This window comes from Microtus ochrogaster, unplaced genomic scaffold, assembly GCF_000317375.1.
Source record: "Microtus ochrogaster isolate Prairie Vole_2 unplaced genomic scaffold, MicOch1.0 UNK22, whole genome shotgun sequence".
Taxonomy (NCBI): domain Eukaryota; kingdom Metazoa; phylum Chordata; class Mammalia; order Rodentia; family Cricetidae; genus Microtus; species Microtus ochrogaster.
In genome coordinates this window covers 3,383,643-3,397,829 of record NW_004949120.1, presented here as the reverse complement: position 1 = coordinate 3,397,829, position 14,187 = coordinate 3,383,643, and positions in this window count along the sequence as shown.

Here is a 14,187-nt window from a genome sequence, read left to right as displayed (position 1 = left end):
TCAACTTACTAGACCTGGATGGAGGTGGGGGTTCCTTGGACTTCCCACAGGGCAGGGAACCCTGATTGCTCTTCGGGTTGAGGAGGGAGGGGGACTTGACTGGGGGAGGGGGAGGGAAATGGGAGGCGGTGGCGGGGAAGAGACAGAAATCTTTAATAAATAAAAAAAAAATCCCTTTGTTTTCCTTCCTCTTTTCCTAACTCCTTCAAGCCAGCATTCAAGTACCCCCTCATGCAGGACTCAAGCCCACCTTAGAGTTCTTGGATGTAATACTCGGATTTTGCTCTTGTGTTGTTTTCCCATTAGCTTCCTCCACGGGCAAGGCCAAAGTTTCTCCCAGTGTCTACTTCAGCCTTTGGAATGCCATCAGAATTGATGTGTTTGCTGCTGAATGCATGAAGACACAGCGACAAGCAAACGTGGCTCCTATGTGAACTGTTGGGATTTCTAAAGTGCATGTGACCTGAAACATAAAGGGGCAAATAAATGCAGGTGACTCCAAAATTTAAAAGCGGGGCTTTTTTTTTAAATATAAATTTTGGTATGACAGAGACTGCTCACTCAGAAACACAAACCTCTCTCTGCAGAGCCAAGTGTGGTAATTTTCAATTTGCTGTTTAGTGAAGGCGTTTTCATAATTGGGATGAAGTGTGAAACTCCATGAACACTGCCCTTAAAAGTCACCTTTCCACCTGGGCCATGTGATGGCCCAGGCTTTCAAAGGTGTCTGAATGACTTTTTCCCCAGGGACCAAGCAGAAAGGGGATGTGCTTTGTAACACTACAGGGTTACCGACCTTCCATTGGAGCCAATCTGCAAATGTCAAAGCCATGAGCATCTCTAAAGAGAAAGCTACTGTTTCAAAACAGATGTTTAAAATAGAGGGCCTTGAGAGCTGGCCTCTCCCTAGACACTCTTGCCTGCGATTCTGAAAAGCACTAAATACAAAGCATGAATCATGCCCCTGCCCCCTTTCTGCTTTAAGAGTAAAAACAGAATGCAGAATGAAGTATCACTTTTTGTTTTTCCCAGCTTAAGACTGAAGTGTGAAAAAAGTCCTAGAACAAGAGAAGAAAACAATGGCCTAACATTGGGGGCGGGGCGGGGGAGAAAGAAAGTGGATGTTCTCATGCCATGAGTGGAGGTAATGCCTGTGATTAGAAGAGTCTGGATTTTGGGGCGGGGGGGATATTCCATGAGCTGACTGAACTTGATCCATTTGACAGATGGGAAACTCATCATCATTGTCACAGTTGTGACTCTGATTAACTATTGATAAAGCAGAGGGATACTCCCACAGGACTAGATTTGGAATGCTATGGTGGAGGGACTCACAGAGCCTAACCGTTGTCAAGTCAACGTCCCCAGTCTTAGTGTGTTATGGGGGAATCTTTACCCATCGGAAACTTTATCTGATTTGCTTATTCATCCAACGGAAAACTTTAGACGTCACATTGCAGCAGAGCACTAAGAATGCAGCTTGTGAAGAAGCATAAGTACATCAGTGCTTAGAGAATGTACTGCACGATAGGGCCAGGAGATAGGGATCCGCACTGGGCAGCAGAATCCTCACAGGATCTATACTGGTTTGGGTGAGAACCAGCATTTCGAGATGTGTGAAAGTCACTACATCAACCAAGTAATCATTAAAAATGGGTTTTGTTCACTGGGGTTCTAGGTTGCAGGATGAGGATAGGAGGTCACAGTGGGAAATTGGTGCTAGGAACCTGGAAACTCTTCTGCTCTAAGTGCACCTTTGCAGAGGAGCCTGGGTTCTGCCCAGTTAGGAAAAGGGAGGCTTTCCCTGCTCCCAGCCTGGATGGAGCTGGGGATAGCAAATGGCTTCTCTTTACTTGTGATATGGCAAATGTATTTCCCAGGAGAGGAAGTTAATAAGAGAGAATCATTAAGATGCAAATCCTCTCCGAGGAGGAAACAAATGGATGGGGGAGAAATGACTAACACAGAGCCTTTTCTGCAAGGCAGGAAGAGCAGGGCTGGAGGACCAGGAGAGGCAAGTAGGGAATTTGGGTTCTGTCCTGCTGTGCAATGCAGACCACATCAACACCTCCCTCATACTGGATAGCTGAGTCAGAAGAATCACCCTTGGGCAGGCATTGGCCAGCTTCTACAAGAGCCATAGAATAAATATTTACAAGGACAAAAGCTAGTGATATATACATATGAAACCAATCATTTTTCAGACTCACTTTAAAACAAAAATTTTTAAAACAAGAAAGAAGAGAAAACTACATGGATGACCCAATTCCTCCCAACTGCAGGAGTTCTAGGCACCAGGGACTGATTTGAAGACGCCCAGGGCCCTAATCTATGAATGTTTGAGTCCCTGTTCTATCATCCACAGTGCTGCCTGCCTATACCCCCATTCATAGCCCCTTTCCTATGACATCTCTGCATTATTGACAGTGTATTCTGTCAGGAATTGTATTCTTTAGAGAAAAATAGCGAAAGAAATATCTGTTCATGTCACTGTTTTTCCAAATATTCTCAGTGCACAGTTGGCTGGAGGTGTAGATACAGAGGGCCAATGCCCTCAAATCTCCTGTTGTGACCTGAAGCAGCCGTGCACAGGATGTGAATGGATGAGCAAGATTCATTCTCATGAAATCCGTACAACCACGAGAGAGGACTTCGGAGCCACATTTCAGACCCTTGCCTTGGATGGTCAGTATCTGTGTCGCCAGGACCAGTGACATCGGTATCTCTGGGGAGCCTACTAGCACCTTAAAGCTCTAGCCCCCCTAGAGCAGAAATGTGGGGTTGGCAGTCAAAGTCTTTTGTTTATTTCAGCAGAGAACCAGCCTCCCTCCATTCACGTAGCACTTAGTTAAAGGCAAGCTTGCAGGATGGCAGACAGTAAGAGTTTCTCCTTTGACCAAACAGAAGGGAAGCGTCACGATCTCATGCTAACTTCAGAAGATTCTCTGTGCGTTCTCTTGGGCAGCTTTTGTGATGCACGAGCTGACATAAATATGGGAGCAATACACCCTGCCTGGGTATGCACTAATCATGGAGAGAATTCCAGAAAACACTAAGAGCAGTTCTGGCGAGGGAGAAATTTGTGGACGGCAAGCTTGGTCTCCTTAATGGAAAACCAATATGCCTTTCTTCAGCGAACGGTGAGCAGTGGATTAAAAGGCATTAAAGCTTCCTCCTTTGCCATTTCAAGTATGCATTCAAATTCAAGACAGCATTTAAAATATTAAAATATCCAGTGAGTTTATTACTAGCTCATTTAAAATGGCGACCATGAAAAATTTAGTTTAAGCTACCCAATAAAGACTCAGGGGACGCTTAAAAACACACAGAGAGATAACTGAATTTTTAAAGGGAGTTCCTCATTAACTTTTCCCCCTCATCTGTTACCATAGCTATTTTCCAGCTGTATAAACAGTCTGGAGAGTATGCCCTGAATGAATTCACCGTTCAGAAAACAACATAATTACAGCCATTCCAGCCAACCGAGTGCCAAAAAAGTTACAAATTAATTGAAGGTTAGCACTGAAAATTAAATCCTAGTCAGCTTGAAGTCATCTTTCAGGCTCCTTCCTATAGAATTAAGTAGTGAATTCACTCCATATCAGCTTAGTTGACAGAGTTCCAAAGATCAGGTGGACAAATGCCCTTCTAGCCAACTACCACTTTGCAGTGATCTGATATTGCTAATTTCAAGTGGAGCCTGCCAATAGCATCTCACAACATGCTGCCTGTGATTTATGCAAGATGTGGAAGCGTTTGCTCTTCTCCTCTAAGTGTCTACTGATTGGTAAGATATCAATCAAGTCATCTCGCTGTATTCTGATTGAGGCTGTTGAGAGATAGTATCAATTTTTTTGTTTTATTTTATCTTTTTCAGACTTGCAAGACATTTGCAAAAATAGTACAAAGGATTCATGCATAACCTTTATCCAGATTCCCTAAATGTTAGCATATGTCAAGTATTAATTAGTGTTAATAAGATGTTCAATTATCAAAACCAGGGAGTTAACTTTAAAATCCAGTTATATAATTGACAGAATTTATCCAATTTCTCCAGTTGTCCCTTGAATGTCCTTTCACTGGTCTAAGATTCCCAACAGTGTTATCGCTGGAATTTCTCATTTTTCCTTAATTTCCTCTAGTCTGATGAGAGCATCTATGGAGGTGCTCCACAGTGCCCACAGTGTGGCATGCTCCAAAGAGTCAGAGATGGTATTGGCCTTTCAAATATCCACAATTTAATATCATATCAAAATAAAACCAGAGGATATACATTGGAAAATACACTGAAGTCGTACATATTTTGAAAAGAAAAGAAATTTTAAATAACGTTGCTTAGATTTAGGGAAAATGCTTTAATGAAGATGATCTCAACTTAGAATGTCTTTGCTTCCAAAAAGTAATCATTCATGGCTAAACGAAACATCTGGAGTATTTATACACACCTTTCAGATCATCTTTGCGGTCAATGTCGGACAGTATGTTTCTGAAATGACTCAACGTGGCCCCAGTCTAGTGTTAGGAGGACCAGCTGCCACCCCAGAAAGACTAGCATTGCATGCATGTCCATGGCTCACACCAGCACTGTCTCTTGCAGGGTTTTCAAAATTAATACACTTGGTCTTTATCAGCTACGTCATTACCATCTGGCTTCATTTTTATCAAGATGAGAACCCAAGAATTGGGGATGCTAAAAGTGTGAATCTATATTTACCTATTTTAGACTCCCTTTCATTATATTTGATCTACGGTTGCAGCCTTCTGGTAGCTTTTTGGTAGGGAAGCAAATGCATGAGTTTCCTACCTTTTCTTGCCATCTACTGATCAGAGGAATAAGCCATCCTGATCCTTTAGCAAAGCTACCACTTAAAATAACAGACAGAGAGGTGCCCCACTTTCAGAAGTACAAGCATAGTCAATTTTGTAAAATTATTTTTTCTTTGTTTAGTACGACATGTTGTCATGAAATTAAGTGATATCTAACGTACATATTTTTCACATCTTACCGCTTAAGCTCACCAAGACAGTCTCGATTTTACAGAACGTGATGCAGCATACTTGGCTGTCTAGATTGATATACTCTCTTTGGTCAAGAACAGAAGGGAGAAACCCAGGTCAACAAGCCTTGGCACCAGGCTGGGGAAGTCAAGATGAGTTGTGAACATGTCACATGTCCTACTGAGTGGAGCAAGAGCTCCACCAGTAAGTGAGCTGATTCCCGCCATTACTCAAGACAGCACCCGTGTTTCCCTCCTGATCCTGTCTATATTAGCGTCTTTTCCAGTGCTGTGACAAAATATTCCAGCAAAAGCAAGGGAGAAAGAGCTCATTTTGTCTCATTGTCTCATAGAGTCCATCGTGGTGATGAAGACATGACAATATTCGGGGGCAGTATGGTGGCAGGAGCAATAAGCTAGCTGGTCACATCATATCTACACTTAGGAAACAGACAAAGAGAACTTGTTTGGGGCCAGCCATAAAACCTCAAAGCCTGCCCTAGTGACATGTTTCCTCTAGCAAGGCTCCACCTGCTAAAGATTCCATGACCTTGCAGACAGCACCAACATCTGGGGGCCAAACACAGGGCTCTTCGGGGGACACTTCACATTCAAATAATAACATATTATTATTATATTATATGATATTATTATTATCATTATTATTACCAATTTTGGGACAAGGCCAGACTATGTAGGCCCTGGATGGCCTGGAACTATAGAATCTTCTTCAGTCTTCCAAGTACTCTGCAATGTCCATCACATTTTATTTCTCTTTTAATTTTAACAGAAGATTTTATGCATACCAGTTTTACTTGCTTTCTAGAACACTCTATTTTCCCTATGGTTTCCTTTTTTATGCATGTGTATCTTCAAAAGAAGGTCTAACTTTACTCACCAAGAGCCTGTACTATTGTCTTCATTTCACAAAACTTTCAGACTCTCTATGAGGTTATATTTACTTCTGAGTGTTAGAAATACTAAATTTATGTACATTCTGTCACACTATAAATCATCAACAGTCCACTGACATACCCCATTCTTATTTCATGACTAGGAATATAAAATATTGAATAAATAACTCTTGTATGATATATATGACATATAATACATACATACATATATTTACACATACATGCAATACATATAATACACACACAAGTGTAACTTTTTTTATTCATATAATTGACTTTTATTTTAAAAGAAAACCAACAAAGAAATGTAAAACACTGGTGCACATGTGTGTGCTCTTTGGAAACAAATTATAAGCACTTTGTGAGAATCACCCAAAGGGCGAAAGCAAGAGATGCCTCAGATAATTAGCGCTATGGGGCCGGACTGAACCAACAATCCTAGTGCTAATGCTAATGAATTGTCAGCTAATATTGGTAAGATGATTGTAGATTTTTAATTTAAAAGCACTTTTCCCATAAAAAGTATAGGATTTCAAATTTCCTGTGCCATCTGGCCTCCTACACACGGTGACAATTTCGTAAGAGTTTAGCAAAATGGATATATAGACAGATAGGTAGAAAATGGATTCCTTTGTTTTCTATTTCAAAGACTATTTTATTCTCCTCAGAGATCTTTTGAAATTCTGTCTCACTCCTTGCTCAGATCGTGGCAAGTAAGAAATATAGGGGAGTAAATTACTAAATCACAAACAGCATGTACAGATGTGTGATCTACACTTTTAAAAGCAACTGTCACAGTGAACACCAAACCAGTCCCTTATTCGCTGGCAGGCCCCCTCCCACAAGAATCCAATGAACGGTTCACCACAGTGATGATTTCTGTCTCCAACCCTTACTTCAGGAGTTTCCTTCACCCTCCATTAACACATCACTTTCAGGGGTAGCAGATTAAACAAGACCTGGCATGAACTTCATTCTAAAGAAGAAGAAACTGAGGTACAATGTTTCAGCCTTTCTTCCTTCATGGTCATAACCAGGACTGGTCTCCAGCAGGCCTGATACTTCTCCCCTACCCTCTATCCTCACATCATAACACAGAAGTTGGGAAGACAAGTGGCAAAACTTGAAAAAGGCCTCACCTGTAAAAGGAATGCACACGCGTGAGTGAGTTGCTTTGTTTGGCATCACCTCACTGATCCGTCTTGCAAACTTTTCTCTTGAAGACATATTGCTTCCTCCCTTGGCAAATGAGGCGGGGGTAGTGTAGAGATGGGAACGCCAGTGAAACTATTGATGTCAGGGTGTCTGCGATCTTTCAACATTTAATATTTTATCTACTTGGTTATGTCTGAGTAGGGAAAAACATCCCTTCCCTGCTTTGCCATGACAGAACATGGTGCGTTGCTGATCATCTCACAGTCAGCCCCTTCCTTCCTATACTCTTCTTTGTATGAACATGAACATTGGCATCTTTGGGTCTCCAGATGCTTTCAAGAATCATTTTAAAACCAAGAAGAGAGCTGGCAAGATGGCTCAGTCAGTGGTGTTTGCAGAGCTAGTATGGATGGTTTGATGTGTGGTCTGAAGCGCCCCCCCCAAAAAAAACAGCTGTGCACAGTTGTGGGAACCTATTATCCTAGCACTGGGGAGGCAGACACAGGCACATCCCTGGAGTTTGCTGGCCAGCCGGCCTAGCTTAATCCATGAGCTGCAGATTCAATAAGGCCCAACCTCAAAAAGTAAGGTAGCTAGTAAGTGAAAAATTACCCACCCCACCTTCAAATAAAAATCCCGACTAATCATGCGCTGTTCATTATTCTATGTTTTATTCCATTTTCAGCTCAAAACCAACGAGCCACGAATCATGGTGACCAGCAACATCCTTTGCCAATGTAATTCATCTCTCTGTATTATTGTATCCTTTGCCACCTGACCCAGGAATAGGACTGAGCCACACGACCACACCTCATATGCATCCCTTCATTTAGTACTAATTGTCTGCTATTGTTGGCTAGTTAGAGGACGAAGTCCCCCAGCTGGACCGGGTTTGAGTAAGTCAAGAGCATCCTCCACAGAGGCTTGTCCTTCTGAATTATCACTCTGCCTTTTCCTAAAAGATGAAGGATGTGTAGAGGACACATAAAACTTTAGTCAATAAGTCCATTATTATGATTGGCTGGAAACCAGGAAATGCATCCATCAAGCCATTGTGTTGCATCTTGTCTTAAATTATGGTGATAAATAGTCCTTTGTCTGTGACGTCACCTACTAATCTATTCCAAAACCTACTCACCAACACCATTATGCATCACTCACGTGTCTGCCAGCTTGCAAATAAATAAATAAATAAATAAATAAATATCTCTACATGAGAAAGCAGGCAAGATTGTGCTTGACTCTGCAGACACAAACACTGTCTGCTATTTTCATGTCACACTGTGAAACAATTGCTTCTTCAGTTCCCAAAGTTATCTCAAGTGTGCGGTAATTTCCTCACCGCTCAGCTCCAGGGGTTGTAACTCATGTACTTTTAATTGTTTATAATTTACACTGGCACTGGACAGAGTCCATTTGTCCTCATGCTGCTGTGTAAAAACTGGATGGCATATTTTTGCCACCTTGCTCTGAGTCGAATTTAATCCTATTGACAAGCCTTTAACATAGAAATTTTGTGTGGAATGTTTTAATATTCTCAGCAGCTATGTAAAAAGACATGTGGCAGTTGTTATCAGTATGTTTGGGATTTAGGTCTGATTTTATACAGAATGTTCTCATACAATTAGGCATTTCTTGAGCTCTTAGAAAATGCTATTGATTAAAATGAAATTAGGAAAAAAGTAGATAGACATTTTAATCTCTTGTCTATATACAATAATCTCTTTTAAACAGACACATCAACCATGCATCCATGCATCCATACATGCCTGTGTGAGTGCATGCATGTGCGCGTGAGACCACACACACACACACACACACACACACACACACACACACACGATACCCTCAGGTAGCTTCTATCTCACACAGGTATACAAATATCTGATACATTGTGGTTCCCCTCATCAACAATCAATTGATAAATATAAATAACCCGATTTTCTCTACTCAGAATCAGAGGAAATGAGATACAAAGTAAAACACAGACTGCTCATTGGAATGTCATTCAAAAACATGGAGCTGAAAATGTCTAATTTACTTTTATCTTTAATTCAAAGAATTGGGAGAATTAATTCTTGCTGAGCAACACAATGGAGAGGTCACAGCTTCTGCTTTTTCTCCAGTCCCATATGATACGACTAGCTTACACAGAATATAAACCAAACACAAATATAAACCACTCAAACTTGAACAAGTTATATTGTACACCCATCTGCTGTGCTTATTTATATATTTTATTTGCTCAAAAAATTTATGTTTTTGATAGACACATAGAAACTGTTTGCTAATATGTCCATTGGAGAGAAAGATAAAACCAGTTGCAACTAAAGACATAGCGCATCCAACTATGGAACCTACAGAAGACTACAAAAGAATCCAATCACTCTTTAAAGCAGTGGTTTTCCCATTTACTGGACCCCCTCTCAATCGTCAACACTACTAGAATCCAAAGGAGTTACATGTTGGAATGAAAAAAGCAGTTCTAAAATGGGGCTCACCCACTCTGGTATTTGCTGTCATGACGGGTGTCTAAGTGAGCAGATTAACCCCTGCCTACAAGAGAGGAAGAATGGTCTTCAACCCAGTCCACTATTCCAGCAAGCTAGCGAGCTAGTTTTCTTCTTTGTTTCCCTCTCTCTCCTCCACTCCACTTCCTTTCTTATAAATTCTTTCTCTTATCGTTGTGACTATACTCAGCATTGAGTGGAAGCATCTTTTAATTAGTTGCAAACAGCGACATTATTCTGTTATTACTCATGAAACACAACACGCACGCACGAGCACACATACACACACACACACACACACACACACACACACAGCCACTCTTTCTCACTGTCACCTCACACCGCCTTCTGACAAGTTCCTGAATTGTCACTATTGTATAGTTACTGCTGTTCTCACCACCTTTTTGCTTCCTGGTGGGTCTGTAATTGTCATTTCGTCCCTGGAGCAACATCAGGATCACTCAATAAATTGATTGTCAGGGGATAGTTGAAGAAGAGAACAGCTTGAGCTCTAGAAGCCAAGTGCCTTATGGCCTCCAGCCCAGAAAAAGGAAGCAATGGAGGTGAACCAGCCTCATCCCCCTCCATTCCTCTGACACTCTGATAGGAAGTCAGAAAATGGATTTCATCCTATTTCTACTCAAAGACAGCAAACAGTGGTACAGAGATGATTACAGAGTAAAATAAACCCTTCTTCGGCTTTGCTGGGATGTAGATGTCAAACTCTTAGATTCTAACAGTTCACTCCAGTCTTCCTGATGTGCAGACAACTCTCCCTTCTGTGCAGATATACTATGTCTCTCCCCTATGGAAATGAGGCCGTGGCGGGTATTCCTCCGTGCCTGAAGCTCACCTGAAAGATTGTTCAAGTGTTGGGTGTTTGGGCATCTACCTTGAAGACCTAGTCATTCAGAATCCTGCTGTGAGGAACCCTTCTATCTTGGTAAAGTCCCTGGGAAGCATGCTGCTGCTGCTTTTGTTAGCAAAGAGCCTGGGGCAGGGAGTGGAGAGAGCTCTACCTTTCAAGTTGCCTCTGAGCAACCTTGATTTAACTTAATGAGGAAAGATCAAGACCATGGTGGAAATTGCTTCGTGCAGGTGATATTTCTCTCAGGAGATCATTGCATCAACCAGTGCAAGGTAACCCAGGCAAGTGTGGGAGATGCGGTTAGTCCCGGGTCGACTCTGTGCTTAGTCGCTAAACTCATCAAACTGTGAAAGTAGACCTTGCTAATTCCATTTTACCAAAAAGAAAAGAAATACTTAGAGGCATTACAAAAGTTAACAACAACAATTAAAAAAAATCACTGAAGTTAATTCTATTGTTCATGCTTAAAAAAACAAAACCATGTTCTTTCCCAAGGAATCCTCAGTCTGGGGCAGTGTTCAAACAGTAAGAAGGCATGAGGATACTATTCGCTGCAAATAAAAATCCAACCTGAATACATTCATCTATCCTGATCTCACAGGGCAGATACTACAGTACCGTACCATACCTTCAACAAGCATATATCAAGTCAATCCCATGTATTAGTGATGCTGCCGGTGTCACCACAATGTCAAAGACTACACCCAGAATGACATCTGATGGGTTGTTTCCTGGTTGTAAGGGTAGTGACTGAGTTTTCTGGACCAGTACCCTCTTAACAAGTAAATAAAGCAAGGGCAGAACTGAATTTTAAAAAAATAATCTGATCAGGCACCAGGATGTAGGTATACAAAATTCACAGACAAGATGACTGGAAGGATTTCTGGCTTAGGCTTAGGTGGACTTGAAAAGTCTAATTACATACCAGCCTCACTGTTGTTAAAATAGTGCAGAAAATGAAAATGTGAAGAGAGAACATCTAAAAGGCATAGCTTTCCTTAAATATATTGGCCAATCATCCATCTGTGGCCCCAAAGCAAGTTTGGTTCTGAAGCTGTATGTCTGCTGCTCTCAGGCTGAGGACGCCCTAGCAGAGGCTCTCCGAAGGAGGGGAGACGAAGATGGCGAACGCCCGATGCATGTCAGGTGAGAGCCTGGCTGCAGACCAGGAAAAAGTGCTGGTAGTCGCTAGAAGGCAAGACACCCAATATATGGCACCCTTTAGCCCTTCAAGTTCAGAGCTAATCAATATGTGGGAGAGAGTGATTGATGAGTCAGATGGATGTCATCTGCTTGCTGGTAACAGTTTGGACAGCACACCTTCCACGTACAGCAACTAGGCCTGGGCACAGCAAGTAGGCCCGGGCACAGCACTCTGTACTAGGCACATGGGCCTGCCCATTTAGGAAGGGGCACATGTGGTAAATACATTGGCTGCCATGCAGAAGCAGGTTGCTCAGCTCACTGTAAGAATGTAGGCCAGGAATCCCTCCTCTCTGACTCACAGAGAGGCATAAAGCAAAATCTTAAAAACACCTAAACCACATATGTTCATTCTTTCTCTGAACCAATCTAAACAAACAAATCACTCCTCCACTGGGCTGGGGCCAGGCAGCAGGTAGGCAAGCGGCAGGTGGATTTCTCTAGTGATATTTCCCGCCCTGGTCATTTTCTCTGCAGTGACCTCCTCTTCCTAGAGCCATTGTTTATGTAGAATTTGATACACAGGGGGCTAGAAGCAGTAGATACTGTCATCATAAGCCACAAGTGCTCACCTAAGCGCTAGTCTGACAGGGTGGGTGAGAACCTGGCAAGACAGAGACAAATGCTACCGTGCGAGATAAGCAAGAGGATTGCCGAGAGACTGCACCACGGAGCAAACCTACACAGGTACAGCTTGAGACGGGGCTTCCCAAGGGCAAAAATGAGACAGGCAGACTGGTGACATCAGCAAACCAAAAGAATAGCATACCCAAGTGAGGTGAAAAGGGACATGAGTGTTACAACCTTAAATAACTATATGTGCTATCAGGAAAGTGATAACTATATAAATAACATTCAAAGTAACAAGAGCAGAGCGTTTTTCTAAAGAGTGGGTAAAAATGAGAATGGCTGTCCATTTGAAAAACACTTATTTAAAATTTGATGAATGTAAATTCATAAAATTATTTTACTATAATAAACAGTACCAACAATTAATCAGATAAACTGTAACCTAGTGAGCAGAAGAGCTGTTGATCTGTGGGATGTAACTGAGAAGCCTTCTAGTCAGACAGCTCATAAAGAAGAAAAACAGGCCAGGCAGTGGCTCATGTCTTTAATCCCAGCACTTGCGAGGCAGAGGAAGGAGGTGGATCCCAGTGAGTTCGAGGCCAACCTGGTCTACAAAGTGAGTTCCAGGATAGCCAGGGCTATTACACAAAGAAACACGATCTTGAAACCCCCTCAAAAAAAAAAAAAATCACGGACAAGAGGAACTCCAAGCACCCATACATGGTTCAGCATGGAGACAGGGAGACCATGAGGAGAATTATGGCTATTAACATGGAAAAGGGGGACAGGACAGGAGAGCAGAAACAGAAACCAGAGTAGCAAAAATGACAGTAGGTGCCCATGCTTTTTCTAAACACACAGACATGCCTTCCCACATCCCACACAAGAAGAGGCAATTCTGGAAGAGGTGACACATTGGATGTTAAAGGTGAATCAGTCAAGGACGAAAGAATAACGAGACAGATAGGGTTTGCCTCCTATGACAAGATTTGACTAGCTGTTGAATATAAACAAAAGGTAAAGGGAAGATAGAAAAATTATTCTCAGCCTTTTAGTCATGGAAAGACCCTTGGAATGAGTCAATATAAGATGCAGAACAGGCTTATAAGAGACAGCTAGCATAAACTTTCTCTCTGTCTCTGTCTCAGATTCTCTCTCTCTCTCTCTCTTTCTCTCTCTCTCTCTCTCTCTCTCTCTCTCTCTCTCTCTCACACACACACACACACACACACACACTTGTGCCATCACTAGCAAGAAATTATGTAAATATTAACAAAATCACTATTTAACTTGTAAATCAGAAGAGAACTCTAGGCAAAAATGCTAGGTATTACCAACAAAGATCTTTCTGTTGTCTTCTGTTAAAGAAAATCATTATCTCAAATCTATCAAAGAGATTCTTCTTTATCAGCACCTAAGGAGAAGCTATTTCCAAAAGGAGAAATGGTTACAGCAACTGGCCTGGATAATTAGCAAGATCCGCAGATTGTAAGAAATTAGGAAGCATTTATGAGTGGTTACACAGAAAGAGTATCCTGACAAGAGAGCAGCACAATGGAGGTGTCTGAGACAGCCAGGCAGAGGGAAGCAGGGGTGATCCGCTGAAAAAATTAAAGCTGAAACAAAAATGGCAGTAGATAAAGTTTCAAGAAGCTGAAAGAATATGGTGCTAAAAATTAAAGTGAGAGAAAGAAGGAAGAAAAAAGTAAGCAAAGAAGGAAGGAAGGAAAAAGGAAGGAATGAAGAAAAGAAAAAAGAAAGGAAGGATGGGATGAAGGAAGGAAGGGAGGGAGGGAGGGAGGGAGGGAGGGAGGAAGGGAGGGAGGAAGGGAGAAAAGAAGGAAGGAAGAAAGAGAGGAATGGAGGAAAGAAGGGAGAAAGGAAGGAAGAAAGCAATAAAAGAGAAAGACAAACACAAGCACCTGTACCCAGGAACTGTGATTGGAAATGCCTGGCTATGGTGAACTTTG